Raw genomic sequence first — 18135 nt, 5'->3', positions numbered from 1 at the left:
AATACATTCCAGGAAACAACTACTTAAAGCAAAATTACTTGTATCAAAACAATGTTTAAACAAATGTAATGTGCCAATCCTAGATTCTCAACCTCAATGTTTAAAACATACCTCATTTATAAGTCAAAATCAACTAAAGTCAATCACACATTATGCAATATTCAGAAAAACACTCATTGGGAATGGAGTGGTAATAGATTATTGGAAGACCAGACGTTATGCTTTGAAGAATACTGGAATATTTTGTTGAACTTTGAACTCAAATATATTATCGAACCTTGGGGGCAATCCAGGGCCAAAGAATAGGGAAGATGGGAGATTCTGCAGTGGGGTTGGAGTGAGGGATTGTGCACAAGTCGGATTCAGAGGTGCGAAGTTTTGGGGAAGAGATTGGAGGATGGGGAGTAGGGAATTGGGTCAGATTGGAACTGGGGAATGGGGAGAGGGCGTGATGATAGAAAAGACACTAAGTCAATAAAGACAAGGTGGGAGTGAGGATGTAGTCCTTTCCCAGAAAGAAGTGAGTAAGAGGAACGTGCCTAAGTCGAAAGCACAAGCCTGGCCAGGGCAGACCACATCAACTATTTGGTAGGGAGGGGGGATACAAACAGGATTGGAAAGAAGCTAAATTAATTTTCATTGTAATTCAGTACATAAATCTTCAAAATGTTTCATTACAGTTTACTATATTGTGACATGTTAGTGCCTGCTTAGTTGGCAAGAATTCATTTATATCACTTAACTGATTACTGCTGCTCCATTTAGTGGAAAATAGATCATTTCTCCCTGCTCACAAACCTCCAGAAATTCATTTTCCTTTTATTGCTGTAAAACAGTTGGCCTTTATAGTTGGTGTTTTAATTTCAAGCTTTTTGCAGTTCTAACATTTTGTTAGTTCGCTCCTTTATCTTCATTGGCTGTTGGTTAGTTTATTCTGATTGCCTAAACGGGCTGAGTGTCAGGCTGTAAACTGGCAATGTAATAACACAGCAGGCAGTACATATTAACTTTTTATTTATTTTAGAACAAAACAACATTATTTCAAACTAGTTAAACTGGATATAACTGCATAAAACAAGAATCGATTTTATACTCACATTTCAATCTAATTTTCCTTGTCATAACTATAATTATTTTCAAGTGATCAGTCACAGGTGAAAAAGACTTCACAGGGAGCCCAAAATGTAGTTTAATATTATTTGCATCACCAGCAAAACTGGACATATTTCCCACAATGGGAAAAAGATTACCACAATAGTTCAATTGGCAATAGTTTTCTGGCCTTAATAAATGCAAACAATTTTCGGAAAACCTCATAGTGCTGAAAGTACAAGAAGCAAAAACCCAAAAGATCTTATAAAATATACTTATTTCAATCCATGAACCTGATTAATACATTGGCAGTTTTAGCCAGATAAGGAAATAAAGTCATATTTCACAGCAGGAATTGAGTTTACTTGAAATCAAACAAGGAACTGCAAACACTGGAGATTTAAAACAAAAACTGAAATTGCTGGTGGAACTCAGCAGGTCTGGTGGCACCTTTGGGAAGAAAGCAGAGTTTACATTTTCATTCTGGTGATTGTTAGTCAGGGGCTTCATTGAGCCTCTTTGACTTGTTTGCCTGAAAACTATTTTCCATACCTTTTTTCTGTTCGCTTATAGTCTAACCAATGGCAGGGTTAAGAAAGGGGTTGTAGTGGTCCATGGTGGAAGGGGAATGGAGGAGTGAGAGAAATCTGGGCCCCATGATTAACTCTGTACAGCATCCCTGACAGCTTTTGCATTAATAGCCTCCTTAATTAGGGTCCTGTCTAAACATGGCTGAATCCTGAAACATAACTAACCCATATGACAAAATTGCTGCATATTGATCAGGATTTATAGAAACAAAGAAAAATATCCAATTGTTAGATTATGCAGGCTGTTTGTTCAATCCTGCATCCCAACAAAAATCAGTTAAAGACACATTTATATAAAAATATATACATATTTCTGATTGTTCCAACATACACTTGTCTCTAGCTAAGATTGTTTTTTGAATTTCTTATCCTGACTTTATTTACCTATTGACTAAGTATTAAAAGCATATGCATGCTCTCAAACTATGAAATTGAAACCCTTTTAAACAATTTTTACTGCTGAATAGATTATCAATGTCCATGACAAAATACAGAACTGAACTATGTTTAATTTCACGATGTTAGTTCACTAAACAAAGCTCTGATATTCCAGAGCTGTTTACTAAAATTATCAAGAATAAAAATGTACCTTTAGACATGAAACTGTTATTCACACTTTGTCTTTCTGTGCTACTCTTAGTTGAATTTTGAATGCTTAATTCAAGCAGTAACCTCAAGTGAAAACAAAAAATAGCTTTATATTTTGTGTCCAACATTCACTGAGTTAGTGTGGGCAAATTTTATTTGAATTTCAAGCAGCTTTTTTCCCTTTTACTGTAGCACAATTGATGACTTAATCGTTTTCTTTCTCTATGATTTTCTGCACTCTTACTGTGGAATAAATAAGGTTTTATTCATGAAGCATATGGGCAAATTAGCTCTTCAGTTACTTGTGTTTTTTTTGGTTGGGGGCTAACGGAAATTAACATTTAACAAGCATGGTAGAAATTTAAAAAGATAGTACCTACCCAGATTACAAACATTCTTTCATTTTTCCTTACTGGAATAGGAAATTAAATGCAATATCTTGTGTGTCCTTGGCCTCAAGCCAAGCTCCATCACAGAGCATGATATGCAAGCTCATTGAATACTAACTTTTCTGCTGTTAGATCTTCACTCTTCAATTCACATGTTGAAACCCCGTTCTCCTTTAAATTTCAAGCAACCTCTTTTGGCTGAATCAACACTGAATCTAAACTGAAAACATTCTTCAACCAATTGTGCAAACTGACCTATATAAATCTTCAAAGAGAAGTATTTATTTCCTGAAAGTGGCTGCTAATACCCCAGATGGCAGTGTATGTACAACAATTTGCAGTCATTTTTTTTTGTTTTCTGCTTGTGCACAATGTGGAACCAACTTGGATTGGTGGCAGAAAACAAGGGCCATTTAAACACTGTGGACAACAAAACCTCTGGAATGCATGCAACAATGCACTACTAATTCATGTATACTTGAACATCTGAAGTGGATAATTGTAGCTGCCTGATGTCACACTTCCTATTTGAGCCAGCAAATAATGCACTGGGATACCAGCATTTGTGAGTGAATTCATGTCGTACTGCATGTTATTGACATAAAATGACGTTCACTCAGAAACTGAAGCTAGAACTTATCAAACTTGAATCAACAAAGAAAGAAACTGATTATTAACCAAGCTGAGGAATAATATTTGTGATTATTTGGTCAGGCTTGTTGATCCAGACTTTTCCTACAGTGGGTGAAATTAAATTCAACAGTGACTGTGAGAGCACAGAATGAGAAATTATTTGAAGAGCTATAGGGAGACTGTATTAGGTCAAATGAGAGCAGGCCACAGTTGAGTAGGACAAAGTCACACGAAGGATGACAGACAATGATGAGGGCAGATATGCTGAACAAAACAATAAAGGATAATGGGCTTCAGTTATGCAATTCACGATTGCTCACGTCCTTGGCATACAATGGTCATCTCCAGAATTTCTGACCTGAAAATCTAAGTTCAAGTTCTACCTGCCTGGTGGACTGTCACCACATAGCTGAAATAAAAATAATTTTATAAATATAAAATATGTATCAAGGGCCAAGATTGTTGGAGAAATAAATGACCAAGGTCAGTTGTTGTATGCTTAACAATGTTACAATGTGAAAGATATCAATGGAATAAGTTGCCTGTTTTCTTCTGTTTCTCACTATTAAATCAACACACAGTAGATGGAGTAACATACTCTACTTGTTTGATGTAATTAACGTTGGGGTCTATCCAGCTGTTACTCAAGGAGTAACCGACCATTTTCAATTCTACACTCATTAGCTCAGATTTTACAGTCAGGAACAAAGCAACTATACTCATTGTTCACTGCATTGACAGCTGCCCATGCAGTTTCTGAAGGCTACAGGGTAGACCTGCTGTCACTGGACAGCTGATCTAGAACAATGCTCTCTACGCATAAGAGCAATATGATTTTGGGAACTTAATTTAGCTCTTGATTGAAGAAAAAGGAATGGAAGAAGAAAGTAGCTTAACACCTGTTATGCAGAGAAAATATTAGAAGCTATTAAGAAAGTTATTAAAGTTAAGCTCAAACTGATCAGGCAGAGCTAACATGCTCTTAGCAAAGAAATCATATTTAACTAATTATTATTAAGAAGTTGCTTGTCTTGTGGATAAAGGGGAAACAAGTGGTTGTATTGTATTTAGACTTCCAGAAGGCATTTGATAAAGTATCATAAAGATTATGCAGAAAATAAAAGCTCACGGTGTAGGCAGCAATTAGAGAGTAACATATTAGTATGGATAGAAGATTAGCTTGCTAACCGTAAGAGCAGGTGTATGTGGCTCTTTTTCCACCTGGCAGGATATCACAAATGGTATATCACAGGAATCAGTGCTGGGTTCTCAACACTTTACAGTTTACATAAATGATTTTGATGAAGGGACCGAAGGTGCAGTAGCTAAATTTGCTGAAGACAGGAAGGTGAGTTGAGAAGAAGTCAAAGTAGCCTACAAAGAGATATAGATATGTAAAGTGAGTGGACAAAGATTTGGCAAATGGAGTACAAATGTGGACAGTCGTGATATTGCCCATTTGCAAAAAGAATATTAAAAATAGCATTTTAACTAAATATTGAGGGGTCACAGAGTTCTGAGACGCAAAGAAATCTGGGCGTCCTACTGCATGAATTACAAATGGCTGGTATGCAGGTAAGGTAAGTAATCAGCAAAGATAATGTTATGGTTTATGGAGGGTAATTGAATGCAAGAATAAGGAATTTGTGTTTCAGTTAAACAGAGTATTGGTGAGACTGCATCTAGAGGATTGTACAGAGAACTGGAGACCATATTTACAGAGTGTTAAGTGAGTGAGCAGCTCAAAGAAGAAGATTTACTAGACTAATACCTAAAATAAGTGGATTGCCTTACAAAGAAAAGCTAGACAGGCTAGGTCTAGTAGGGTCCAGCGTAGGCGAGGAAATAATGGTGTTTATGATGATGGTGGTGGTTCTGAACCAGCTCAGAACTCGAACGTTGATGGACTTCACTTAAAGCTATATCTTTTCATTTTCCTCTTACTCTTACATTGATTCTTACTCATTCATATCATGCTGATGAATGAATGCTATCTACTGTATTTTATTGCATTTCTCACCGTACATGACAATAAAATCATTCCTTCATTCATATCTTGTGAAGTTCAGAAGAGTCAGAGGTGACTGAATAAAAAGGTAAGATCGTGAGGACTTGACCGCATGGCTGTTCAATAGATATTTCCTTTAACAGGAGAATCCGGACCAGGGGCAGGGTCACCCATTTTGGTAGAGGGAAGGGATTTTTTTTCATCTCAGATGGTTGAAATCCTTTGTAATTCTCTTCCTCAAATGGCAGTGAATGCAGAATCTGTAAATATTTTTAGATGAACAGGTTGATAGATTCTCGCATACTAAAGGGATTGAAAAGTAATTGAAGATACATAGGAAGACAGAGTTGAGGTTAAAATCAGACAAGCTAAAATGATCTTATTGAATAGCTGAACTGGCGAAAAGGAACAAAAACAAAGTTGCTGGAAAAGCTCAGCATGTCTGGTTGCATCTGGGAAGGAAAAAGAGTTAACGTTTCAGCTCCAGCAGCCCTTCCTCAAAACTAGCTGAAGGAGCCAAGTGCCCACTGTTGCTCCTCGCTTGCTCTGGTGTGTATGTAAAAAAATTACAAGCGAAGATTTTTAAGAAGTTTGAAGAATCTTCACTGAAAGACGGCGTTTGATTTTAGCAACGTCTAAGTAAACTGACTGTGAATGAGTTAAACTGTTACCAGAGTCTAAGTCAGGAAATTTAATTGGATTTAAATTGCGTACAGAAAGACAGTGATATGCAGACAGAAGTAAGAGGGGAATGACAGAAATGGGAATAAGTAAAGCTGAAAAAATATTCAACACTAAAATTATGAAATGAAACTCATTTGTAGCAATAAATTTTCATTATGAGTGAAATTGCTTGGGTGTAATTGTGACTTATCACACTATTAAAAATTCACTTTTACTTTAATGTATAAGTCTAATTTTTCAGTATTTATTGAATAACTAATTGGTAAGTATCACAATATCATTTCTTTATATGGACTTCAACGTTGAGTACCCTATCAGTAAGACATTGGTGTATCACAGCTAGGTGGCACAGACTGCAATGTCAAGCGTTTCATGTTTCACTGCATAGGTATGTATTCCAGAAGTATGATTCATTCCATTATAAACAGAGAACACTGTTAGCTGCTACATTCCCAAAACAATTATCAAAGCCAAGATGAAAATTAATGCAAGTTATTTAAATTTAAAATATGCTGTATTTGTAACTTATGCAGTTAAATATAGAGCCAGCTACCAACTTGTCTACAAAATCAAAGTCTGATTTTAGTCAAATAGTTTAAGATCAGACCATGCAAGCCAGCATTATAATTATACTGGACTGCGAGTTAGGTGTTTTCATCCTATTCCTTTGTAACACAGTCTAAAATTCCGAAGCATGGCAACAGGCAACATGTATTTTGTACCAAAGTGTACAACTGCAACAATGTAATCTGATACAATGCTTAGGAGGAAAAAAAATTAACCCTTGGACTATTCCGAAATGGTCACAATAAAAGATATGCAGATCTTTTTGCCATTAAATTCCCCTTTTTAAAAAAAAAATCAATAAATTAGGAAAAGATTTAATTTATAGAAATCACTTTTGCAAAAGTACCCCCAAGTCAATGGTGGCTGCTAAATTTAGAAAGTTTTAGGATAGGGCATTTGAAATGAAAGCTCTGAAGAAGTCTGTTTCCCATGTACGAGCCCCAAGGGAATTAAATCACACTTTCCCAGATTAGATTCCCAGCTGCCATATGATACAGCAGAAATGTTCTGGTATTTTTAGCTAGTGCTCTATCTCAAGACTAGACCCAATAAAAACAACCATGGCCATGCATTTTCACAATTTCTTCATTTAACAAAGATAATCTTATTAATTAGTTAATCTGGATTCTAACATTCAGGAGCACAGTAGTCAGTGTAGATAATCACTATATTTTATCACATTACCAGTATTTTCCACAATACATAATAGTACATTTAAACCTAGCATCTATCCTCACAATGGAATACAAGTTTAATCTGTATTTCTAAATGCAAGCGAGCTTTCAAAGTGTAGTACAACTACAAGTATTACTCAACTCTTGAACACGTGTAACAGTATTCCTTTCTGATGACCAGCTACCCAGTTGCAACTGCCACACAATATATTTAGTGTCAAGAGAAACAAAATAGCAGGGGAGGGTCAGCCATTAAGTCTGTGTGCCAATTCAGCAAAGCCATCTTTGAAATTCAACACTCAAGCATTCTGCATTCGAAGCTTCACTGCATCAGTCTGTAGAATAATCAATTTCTTAGACTGTGCAGTATTCTACTCTCATGCCACAGTAATAAAAGCCTACTTAAATGAGAGGCACAACAGCTGCCAGAATATAGAGTAGCTAAAAATAAAGCCACGACAGAATTAGTCTTTGCAGCATAACAGTCACAAAGGAGCTGCTATTCAGTTTCTTCTCTGTCACTATGCCGGCGTGCAAACCTCAGAAGAGTCAATTAACAATGAAATAATTTGTGAATAGTATTTTCAATTGGATAACATATCTATTTTAAATGTTTTAAACTTGGGGCCAACTCTGAATTTAAATAAATAGCTTTTTCTGTTTTGTTTGTGCAAACACCCAAATGCATAGTGCTCTGAAATGGGTGTGAAGTGCTCTCACAACTGAATTTGTGGCACTTTGAAAGACGTTATAATTTAGTTTAATAAATAATTTGAATTTATAAATAATTTACAAATGAAACATAAAACGCAGCTTTAGAGAACAAATTTGCTCTCTCTGGAAAGTGTTTGTCCAGTTATCAATTTTTCACCCCTTTTTCCTCCCAATTAAATGACATTGTTACTTCTATTTTATAGTTATTTACATTTTCTCCTACATGAAGATGCAATTCCTTCAAATGTTTCAATCCAGCCAGCTAAGAAGTACAACCAGAAGAAATTATGCCAAGTGCTTGCTTTAGAGGTATTACTAAAAATAATAAACCTACAAAAAGGACCAAAATTATATTAATGCTAAGATTTCCCCAAGGAATTTCATTTTTAAAATTGCTATCAATACATAAGATTTACGCAAATTGACAAACGTACCGGTGTATTTTTAAGAAATTATTTTTTCAGCAGTGAAACTCTACTTGCCAAATGTTAAGAGGGTGTAAGCTTCAAATAAGCAAGCACCCTATGAAAATGCTCTTTTAAATTAAGTAAAATGCACAATTTTCCACTAGAAATTTCTAAGCCTTCGTTAGAAACTATTTATCTATAACACCCAAATACTTAAATCAGTTAGAATTCTTATTACCAACATCACTCATACATACAGTACCTAAGATCATCAAGGCTTATATCAATAGTAATCTTGTATTAACGTCTAGAAATAAAATAATCTTTGAATAGATTAGCATGCACATTTTCAAATTACTGTCCAATATAGGAATTGTAAGAAGCAATTCATCTTTGTTCAATGGAGGGGGGTTGGATGATAGTAGAGGGCTGTTTCTCTGACATGCAGCAACACAAGCATGTAACATGCACCAATAACAACTGTTGCTTCAAGAACACCACTGGTAACAAAGGCTACATCACATGACAGTCTAGTCCAGTGACCAATCAAGCACAGTTAACTCTGTAACGTGACTACATTTCTTGATATTTCATTCACTGTCCCAGGGTGATCAATCAAACCGGTTTCCCATTAGCATTGATAACTTCTGCCAACACCAATAAGTTTATGCTTATGCACATATGCGTATCCATATATACATAATAAAAACCGAAAGAACTGCGGATGCTGTGAATCAGGAGCAAAAAACAAAGTTGCTGGAAAAGCTCAGCCAATCTGGCAGCATTTGTGAAGGAAAAAACAGTTAATGTTTCTCTTCCTCTCAACTTCGTCAGAAACGTTAACTTTTTTTTTCCCTTCACAGATGCTACCAGACCTGCTGAGCTTTATCAGCAACTTTGGTTTTGTTCCATATATACACACTTATTCAACAACAGAACAAGAGACAGCAGTGACAAAATTTTTTTTTACCAAAAACTGAATATTTCACAAATTGTACAAACACCAAATGTGTTTTAATTAGCACATAAATACAAAAAAAGGACTAGCTGACGACTACATTTCTCGAATGATAGCACATTTGCAAACACCTTCACGTCTGAACACCATTTCATCATTTGGTCAGAAGAAAAACTGCAAGAAGTCCTACTTCAATTTTCAGCATTCCAGAGATTAGAAAGGTGGGTTCAACATAGTCAATGCAGTTTGGAAACATTTGTCTTAATGCTCAACCTGATATGAAGTCAAATCAGAAGCAGAGTGCAGTCTATTCCAACTAGTTTTCGTTCAAGAAAAATAAAATTTATTGGTGAAAGATCTTGCACATTAAAATCCTGCTAACTCCAGAACCGCCTCTTTATTCCATATTACAACTAGATCCTTGAGATTAGTTAATAATAAACATTGGTACAGCACAAGTAAGTACTGCGATACCCATGACAACTAATTCTACTATTGGAAATATCAAAATAAATCAGAATTTCACAGTTTTGATGCAGAGAATAGGATTGATCTAGATATACCACCTTACAAAGTCTGCCAAAGGTTGCAATAAAGCTAGGCACACAGATGGAGACAGTTAGCAAAACCACAAATAAACTGGCTTGTTCTCAGTGTTTTCTTGTTCTTAAACATTCAGAGTCAATTGCAAGTAGTGAATCTTAGCCACAGCAGAGACTACAACAGGATGGTTACATACGGTGGTCAATAAATACATTTAATACATATAAAATTATGTATTTAGCAAACTTGGATTGGTTTAAATAAGAAACTATGAAAGGAAAATAAGTTTTCTGCACTTTGTAACAGATGGATCTGAAGTGACACTGGCTACCAATGAGAAACAATGTGGTGTAGGAAAACTTGAATATTCCTTGTTTTAAAAACAAAATTCTTTCGTCAGTTAATGGGAACCTGTTTTTAAAGGGCTCCAAAAGCACTTTTGTTTGTCCCGATAATATCTACTCAAGCATCAATCTCTCATGTATCCCATAGCGTTCACTTAACATAAACAATTAGATAATGCTTTGTTGGGCTGTTTTCATTAAATATTTGGGGATTCTTGGTACATTTACACTATAAAGTAAAAACAGCCAGCAAATTCAAGATAGGTGCTATACTGAAATGCCACTCAACTCATGGTGAAAGTATTCTGCAGCAGACTACTCTTCTTGCAGAGCACTTCTAGTTATTGACAACAGTATTCTCAAGTTTAACCTGCAGCATCAGAAAAAGAAGTTCAAGATTGGCAAGACACTAAGTCGAAATAAATCGAACTATACGACTTCTTTTTAGAAGTGTATTCCTGATCTAACTAGGCTTAGCCATTCCCAAGTCACTAGTCGCACAACCAAAATAAGAAAACAGACTTACAATAAAGTTAGAGAATTTGAATCAAAGTTTTCTCCAATCTATTTAACTTTGTAAGAAAGTTTATGCATATTTTGAAAGATAGAAAAAGCTTACAGTGCACAGGGACTACAACATTTCTACTGAATCTTATTTTATTTTAAAAATTCCTTTCACAAACGTAGAGCAGCATACAAGGCATTTATTGATGAACAGCAAAGACAATTCAAGGCGAGTAATGAGATAAATAGTATCTGCAACATTTGTACATTATTTTATATTAAAAACTCACATTTAAAGATTAATGCCTTAAAAATGAATCAAGTAACTTTATTTGAATACCTGCCAAATTAGAAGGCATGAGATACCATCTAAGACTGTGTCCAATACTGTTAATGTGTTCCAGATTTTGGACTAAGCATTAGTTTAAAAAAAATAAATTAAATGCATTCAAAATTAGGGAGCAATCATATGTGTTAGCCATACTAAAAATAACATGCTCTGTTGCAGTCTTGCCTGCTTATCACATGCATCACAGCTGCTGTCAGGATAACTTATCTATTAAACTCCACTTCTTGAAAACTTAGTTGCTTCAAAAGGTTTGCTAAGTGTCTAAACTATTCTATATATATTTTTCCCCTGCACAGCAGCCCTTTTTTTAAACACCTAGTTCAATGCATGTAAACAAAAACTGTACTATCACCATTTAGAGTCACCCAGCTGTACAGCACGGAAACAGACGCTTCCATCCAACTTGCCTAAGCCGACCAGATACTCCAAATTAATCTAGTTCCATTTGCCAGCATTTGGCCAATATCCCGCTAAACCTTCCAATTCATATACCCATCCATATACCTTTTAAATGCTGTGATTGTACCAGCCTCCAACAATTCTTCTGGCAGCTCATTCCATAGATACGTCACCTTCTACGTGATTGTTCAGTAACTTCAGCAATCTGACAGGGTGTGTCCAAAAAAGGAGTATCCGTGGCAGTAAAATTAATATTTTTAATGCCTTACATGCCTACATACTCAACACAATATTTTTTTTTTCTCAACTCAAGGTTGATTTAAGCATATGTTGTACCTTCTCCCTTTACAAATACCTGTATTATACCACAGCTATGGATATGCACCTAAAATATCTTTCACATTTTCAAAGTCATAACACCTGTGGTTACTGAAATGTTTTTCCTGCCTTGGTTGCAAGAAACTAACCACTTCGCTCTCCTACCCTTCTCTTTTACCAATGTATTAAGCTGCTTTAGATTGCTAGTTACGATTAAGGCATACTTACATGTATTGCTCCCATATAATTATACAGGACATTACTGGAAGTAATTATAAGAGTCTGCATTTCATAGCTCAATGCTGATCATACAAAATACAATGCAAATTTACAAAGCAAACCCAAAGAGTCAAGCTCAAGGTTTTTACAAAGTAGTAAAAGAAACTGACATCTTAAATTTTTCTTCTTTGAAATTACGGGGTACTCTGCATGTGAGTTTGCACGCTGAGCTGGAAGGTCAGTTTTCAGACGTTTCGTCACCATTCTAGGTAACATTAGTGAGCCTCCGACGAAGCGCTGGTGTATGGCCCGCTTTCTATTTATCTGTTTGAGTTTCCTTGGGTTGGTGATGTCATTTCCTGCGTTGGTGATGTCATTTTATGTTCTCTTTCTCAGAGGATGGTAGATGGGCTCCAAATCAATGTGCTTGTTGATGGAGTTCCGGTTGGAATGCCATGCTTCTAGGAATTCTCGTGTGTCTCTCTGTTTGGCTTGTCCTAGGATGGATGTGTTGTCCCAATCAACGTGGTGTCCTTCCTCATGTGTATGTAAGGATCCTTACATACACATGAGGAAGGACACCACGTTGATTGGGACAACACATCCATCCTAGGACAAGCCAAACAGAGACATGCACAGGAATTCCTAGAAGCATGGCATTCCAACCGGAACTCCATCAACAAGCACATTGATTTGGAGCCCATCTACCACCCTCTGAGAAAAAGAACAGAAAATGACATCACCAACGCAGGAAATGATATCACCAACCCAAGGAAACCCAAACAGATAAATAGAAAGCGGGACATAACACCAGCGCTTCGTCGGAGGCTCACTGACGATGTTACCTAGAATGGTGACAAAACGTCTGAAAACTAATCTTCCAGCTCAGCGAGCAAACTCACATCCAGAACCTCAACCTGAGCTACAAATCTTCTCAAAACTCGCTATTAAGGTGTACTGTTCAAATGATTCACAAAACCAATTTTTTTTAAATCAGAAAAAAAAATCCAACTTTCTACACTGAAGATCTTCTACGGTTGCAATAGCTACTATCACAAAGATTACTTAAAAGGCAGCACATAAACAAATTGGCATTGCACAAGAGATGTTAAAAACATTTTGTATCATACCTTGCTTGACTTCACAGCTATTAGACCAGGGCAATCAAAACCTTTCCCCTTCAAAATCAATAAGCCATTTAAAACATAACACTCATTTGACTATATTGTGCTTATGGAAACATTAAAAGTGTACATTTTTTAAAAAAACCAAAGAACTGGGCATACTGAAGATCTGAAACAAAATCTAGACCTATTGAAATTCTCCAGCAATTTCTGTTGATGCCTTTAAAAAAAAGACGGGGCCAGTCATAAATATTTTAACCCTTAACAAATCTCTGTATTCTGAACTCATTTTTTCTCACCACCAGGAAGAAATCATTATTACTTCTTCATGCAATGCATTCTGGGTTGGTTGAAATCCAGTTTTGCTTGTGTCCTGTAGCACTGCTATAAAACTTCCCAGAGAATTCTGGCTCGTAAAGAAGTAAATATGTGTTTTCTTTATGAGCCAAAGTCTCTGGAAACTTTAATAGCTCAGCTACAGGACACAGGCTGGTTACAATTAATTATCTTTCCCAGAATGCATTACATGAAGGTGAAACAACAATGTCCCCCAGTGGTGAAACTATTCATCTTACAAGTAGTTTACCCAAGTAAAACGATTGCATAGCATTGGCAACTATTATTTTTAAATGTAGGAAGGCTGTGCAAGCACATAATTTTAATATTGCCTTACAGGCTCCTTCAAAAATGTAAGGATATACTTTGTAGAATCGGTTCTGCATTGAATGAAATCTGATCAATGTGTTTCATTGAGAATTCTTGATCGAACATCATGAAATGTTCGGCAACATTCTAGGAATGTTTTCAATTTTTGAAAAAAGAGGCAGCTCTGCATTGCAACAGTACAGATGATGTAGTACTGTAAACAAATAAGGCGAAGTTTGTGTACACCAAACCACTTCATTGGAAGATGCAAACTTCATGAAATGCAAATAAATATGACAACTTCTTCATATGTTTCAATCTCTGCAGTTAGCATTCTCTGGCATATAATTTGATCAAGTGAATTATGCTGCGCATTTGACAAGCAGACATTCTTCAACTAAGTTCACCAACATCTGCATCAGGATTTACTTTATTTCTGCAATTGCATTCGAACTTCCTAAACACAGAAAATAGAAGTTTGCCTTTCAACCTTTCACACCTTCTCCCACTTTCACCCCACACCTATCAATCCATTCAACCCTAAATACTATACCTACGAAGGAAAAGAACTATATCAGGCGTTTTCCTTGAAAACGTTACATTTTTGGACTCAACTGCTTTCTGTGGCAGAGATTTCCACAGGCTCACCACTCTCTAGGTGAAGAAGGTTTTCAATGCCGAGTGGCCTATCCTGTATCCTTAGACTGTGATAAAATAAACTGTTAATACAATACAAAATTCTAATCTATATCTTAAGGGTCTTCCCTTTTCTTTACTTCTTACATTATTCTTAGTTAAGAAGCTAAAGGAATGTCTTACATCAACGTGCCTACCTGACTGCTCTTCAGCTAGCTGGTTTCAATGATGTTTTAGATAACAAAGTGTGAAGCTGGATGAACACAGCTGATGTTTCGGGCCTAGACCCCGAAATATCAGCTTTTGTGCTCCTAAGATGCTGCATGGCCTGTTGTGTTCATCCAGCTTCACACTTTTGTTATCTTGGATTCTCCAGCATCTGCAGTTCCCATTATCTCTGATCACAATGGTGTCTTACTTGTTTTTCCTAATACTTGGTTAAATTGGCCATGCACACCTGAACTGTGAAACAGACCTAAGCAGTGAAAATGTGGCCCTGCTGATTATGAGACAACTTAAAAAAATGCTTCCTAAAAGGGCACTGAAGCTTTTTTTGCAGAAGTGGAATTTCATCAAGCTATTACGTTCAGGTGTCTCTTACTGAGTGAAGCCACGAAAATAAAGAGACACCATAAAATCAAAACAAATAAAGGATAAATAAGTGTAAGGGTGAAAATTCAGTTGTTTAAAATAAATAAAGTGACAAATTATTTCACTTGGAGAAATTGCGCATTAGTCCACAATGATATTTTGAATGAACGAAATCATTTAACATTATAAAGACTAACCAAAGTGCTTGGATTAAAGTAGCAAGGCACATAAACAAAAGGTTTCATTGTTAATCCCACAGAGAAGGTGTTCCTCACTCATTGGTTTGCTATCTAAGCAGCACTTATAAAACAAAACCCATAACACAATTTCTGAGATACATTTATTTAAAGTTAAGACACAAGGACTTTACATTTATAATCATTTACACTGAGTAGCAGAAATAACAGGATTAAAGGAAAAGTGTCTTTAGGAGACTTTTTTTCAGCAGGTTGTTTCGTTTACTAGCTTGACATTTTCAAGTTTTTGAAGAAATTTCTTGCTAAACAACTCTGAACTGACAAAGTTCAATAAATAAATTAATCACAGTGCACCCACCTATATCCCTTCTGTTTAACAAACACCACCTCAAAAAACTACATCAACAACTACATAACAAACTAAGTTAGCTTGGAACTACAGTCTTTTACAGAGGGACTTCTGTAAGGAAATAGTTTAGGAGCCATCCAAAAGTTCCTAGATATATAAATTAGCCAGTATTATCTTTCTGAAAAAATTTATTTCACTGTTTATGTTCCAGTTCCACCAATGGCGTGCACGATACAAATATTTAAACTATGTTTCATAAAGTTATCTGTTGAACTATATTAAAATCAAGAATTCTACAGGAGGGCAGGGAGCATACATGAGAATTACTACAGAATGATGATACTTAGTAATGGAAAACAGAGATAAACAGGAATGTGCTGTATTTTTATATGATCGTATGTAACTTACTGGACTGCAGGAAATTTCACGTCATGTCATGCAGTACTCAAGTATCAACTATTAGACGATGCAATTTTCAACATGCCACACGTATTATACATGGTAAATTTCAATAAAGTGAAACAAAGTGAATAACTGATAATAAGGGATAATTGCTTAATTTTCAAATGGAACAAGAACTGAACTTTATCTCTGATATATTCTATAGTTTTTGCATAGTAATATTTGAGTAGAATTTCTGTGTCTTTCTGGGCATTTCTAAACAAGTAATTTCAACTAAATAAAAATGATCAGTAAACCCGTTACATTGAATATTGTTCACAAAACAATTTCATTACATGTCAAAACAAGTCAAGCGTTCTTTAATGCCATAAAGCATCAGCAAAGTTGAAATAATTAATTTAGGTATACATACAAGACAGTACTAGATAATCTTTTCACGACTCTTAGCATTAATGCCGATTAAATCTTAAGAGTACAATCTTTCAAAAAGACTGTGTTGAATGCAAGTTTCCTACACATAAAGAGCAAACAAATCACTTATTAATAAACATACAACATATCCTCCAGTAAAGGAACTGCAGACATATGTAGTTGCCTCTTTGTAGTCAATATATTCCTTACTTACAGGTTAGTTATACCTAAGAGAAATTAATACTTTTCTAATAACTGATCCATCCATATAGTGTAATGACGACAAGCATTATATGGTATTCTGTATGTGAACTTGTGAGTTTTGATGATCAGCTTCCATTAATTTAGAACTGGAGCTTAGATCAAATTTAATTCCGACATTTTATAATGAAGAAGAGCAGGTAATGTGGATGTAACATCCACCTGGGCAACATCTAAAATCTTACCTATTATTTTCTACTCTTAAAAGCATTGGGCAAAACTCTGAAATTCTCCAGATCTGAAAACGTGGCCCTCCATCAGACTGGTATGAAAAGCGTGATTTTTTTTTAAACAATCCCTACAACGTAGTAATATATTCTGGTTTTCCACATAGCATCATAATTCCACCTTCACTGTTGATTTTGTCTTCAACTCGCTCCCAGCAAACCTGCAAGTAGCCTCTTTCATTTTGTTTCAAATCTTAAGACTAGGTTTACACCATAGTGTATTTGATTAAATATACAAATTCTACAGCACAAATATTAAGCCAACACTTTCACTCAGTACTCCATTATGTACTTTGCTAACAGACCCCATCTTTCTAAGTTATCTACTCTCAATAGTATTTGTTTGATACCTTAGTGCTGCGTTTGTGGTGTGTAAGCAATGCTTTTTCCTTGTCACACTATAGTTATTTGGAATGCTACTGAAATTGCATTTTGTAATGATAAACGTAAATATGAAATGGATAACAAATTAATAAACATAAATCTGCACAAAATATTCTTTAAGCTATGAAACAAAGCTAACGTATCATTTCAACTTAGAATTATTATCTAAAACTGCAATCATCAGTTTAATCAAGAACCAGATGTACAGTCAAGACATTAGGAAACTGAAAAGACCAATTTCAAATGATCCTGTATAAATCAAAATGAAAGTTTCAGCTTTAGCATTGGCAATGGTGAAAATGGATGGGTATCACCCATTCTGGATGTACCTAATCAATTAATAATTCTCAGGAAATTTGAAAAAAATAGCACAAAAATGGCCATCAGTTGATAAATTATTTAGGCACATGGTTGTTTAGAAGTTTACAAGAACTTATTACTGAGATCATGTTTGAGAACATGTAATTTTGCACGAAGGCCAAGATCAAGGTTATGAGCAAAATGCTTTCTCAAACATCAACAATAACTATTTAGAAGCCTTGTAATTAAAATATAAAAATAAATCCACTTTGTACTTTCAGAATCAAAATCAACAGATGAAAAACAGCTGCCTAAACAAACTAGTCTGGAGCTATAAATCTTGAAAGCACAAGCCCTTGATAAAAGATCAAATACGGTTCAGTTATTCTTTGAAAATAGTATCAGATATCAAATTAAGGAATTTGATTTTGTGCTGTTAATCACATACATAATATATGCCACTTAGCAGCAACATTAAAGTCATGGACCATTAATACCAATGCAAAATAACCACATTAAAGTAAAGGTAGTCTGATAGATTATGTATGAAATATTTATAGTATTGTTAGATTTTTTAAATCAAACTCACAATTCAGTTCTGATCACATATTCTGACTCAAAGTGATAT

The 18135-nt window shown here is 35.3% G+C and overlaps 1 protein-coding gene across 2 annotated transcripts in view; it reads right to left on the bottom strand.

Moving 5' to 3' along the window:
* The window catches only part of kiaa0586 (KIAA0586 ortholog), a 490003-nt gene that overhangs the window by 328495 nt on the left and 143373 nt on the right, over positions 1-18135 (bottom strand). The window lies entirely within an intron of this gene.

The sequence above is a fragment of the Stegostoma tigrinum genome, chromosome 10 (genome assembly GCF_030684315.1).
Source record: "Stegostoma tigrinum isolate sSteTig4 chromosome 10, sSteTig4.hap1, whole genome shotgun sequence".
Taxonomy (NCBI): domain Eukaryota; kingdom Metazoa; phylum Chordata; class Chondrichthyes; order Orectolobiformes; family Stegostomatidae; genus Stegostoma; species Stegostoma tigrinum.
This window is presented reverse-complemented; position numbering and strand designations above follow the sequence as displayed.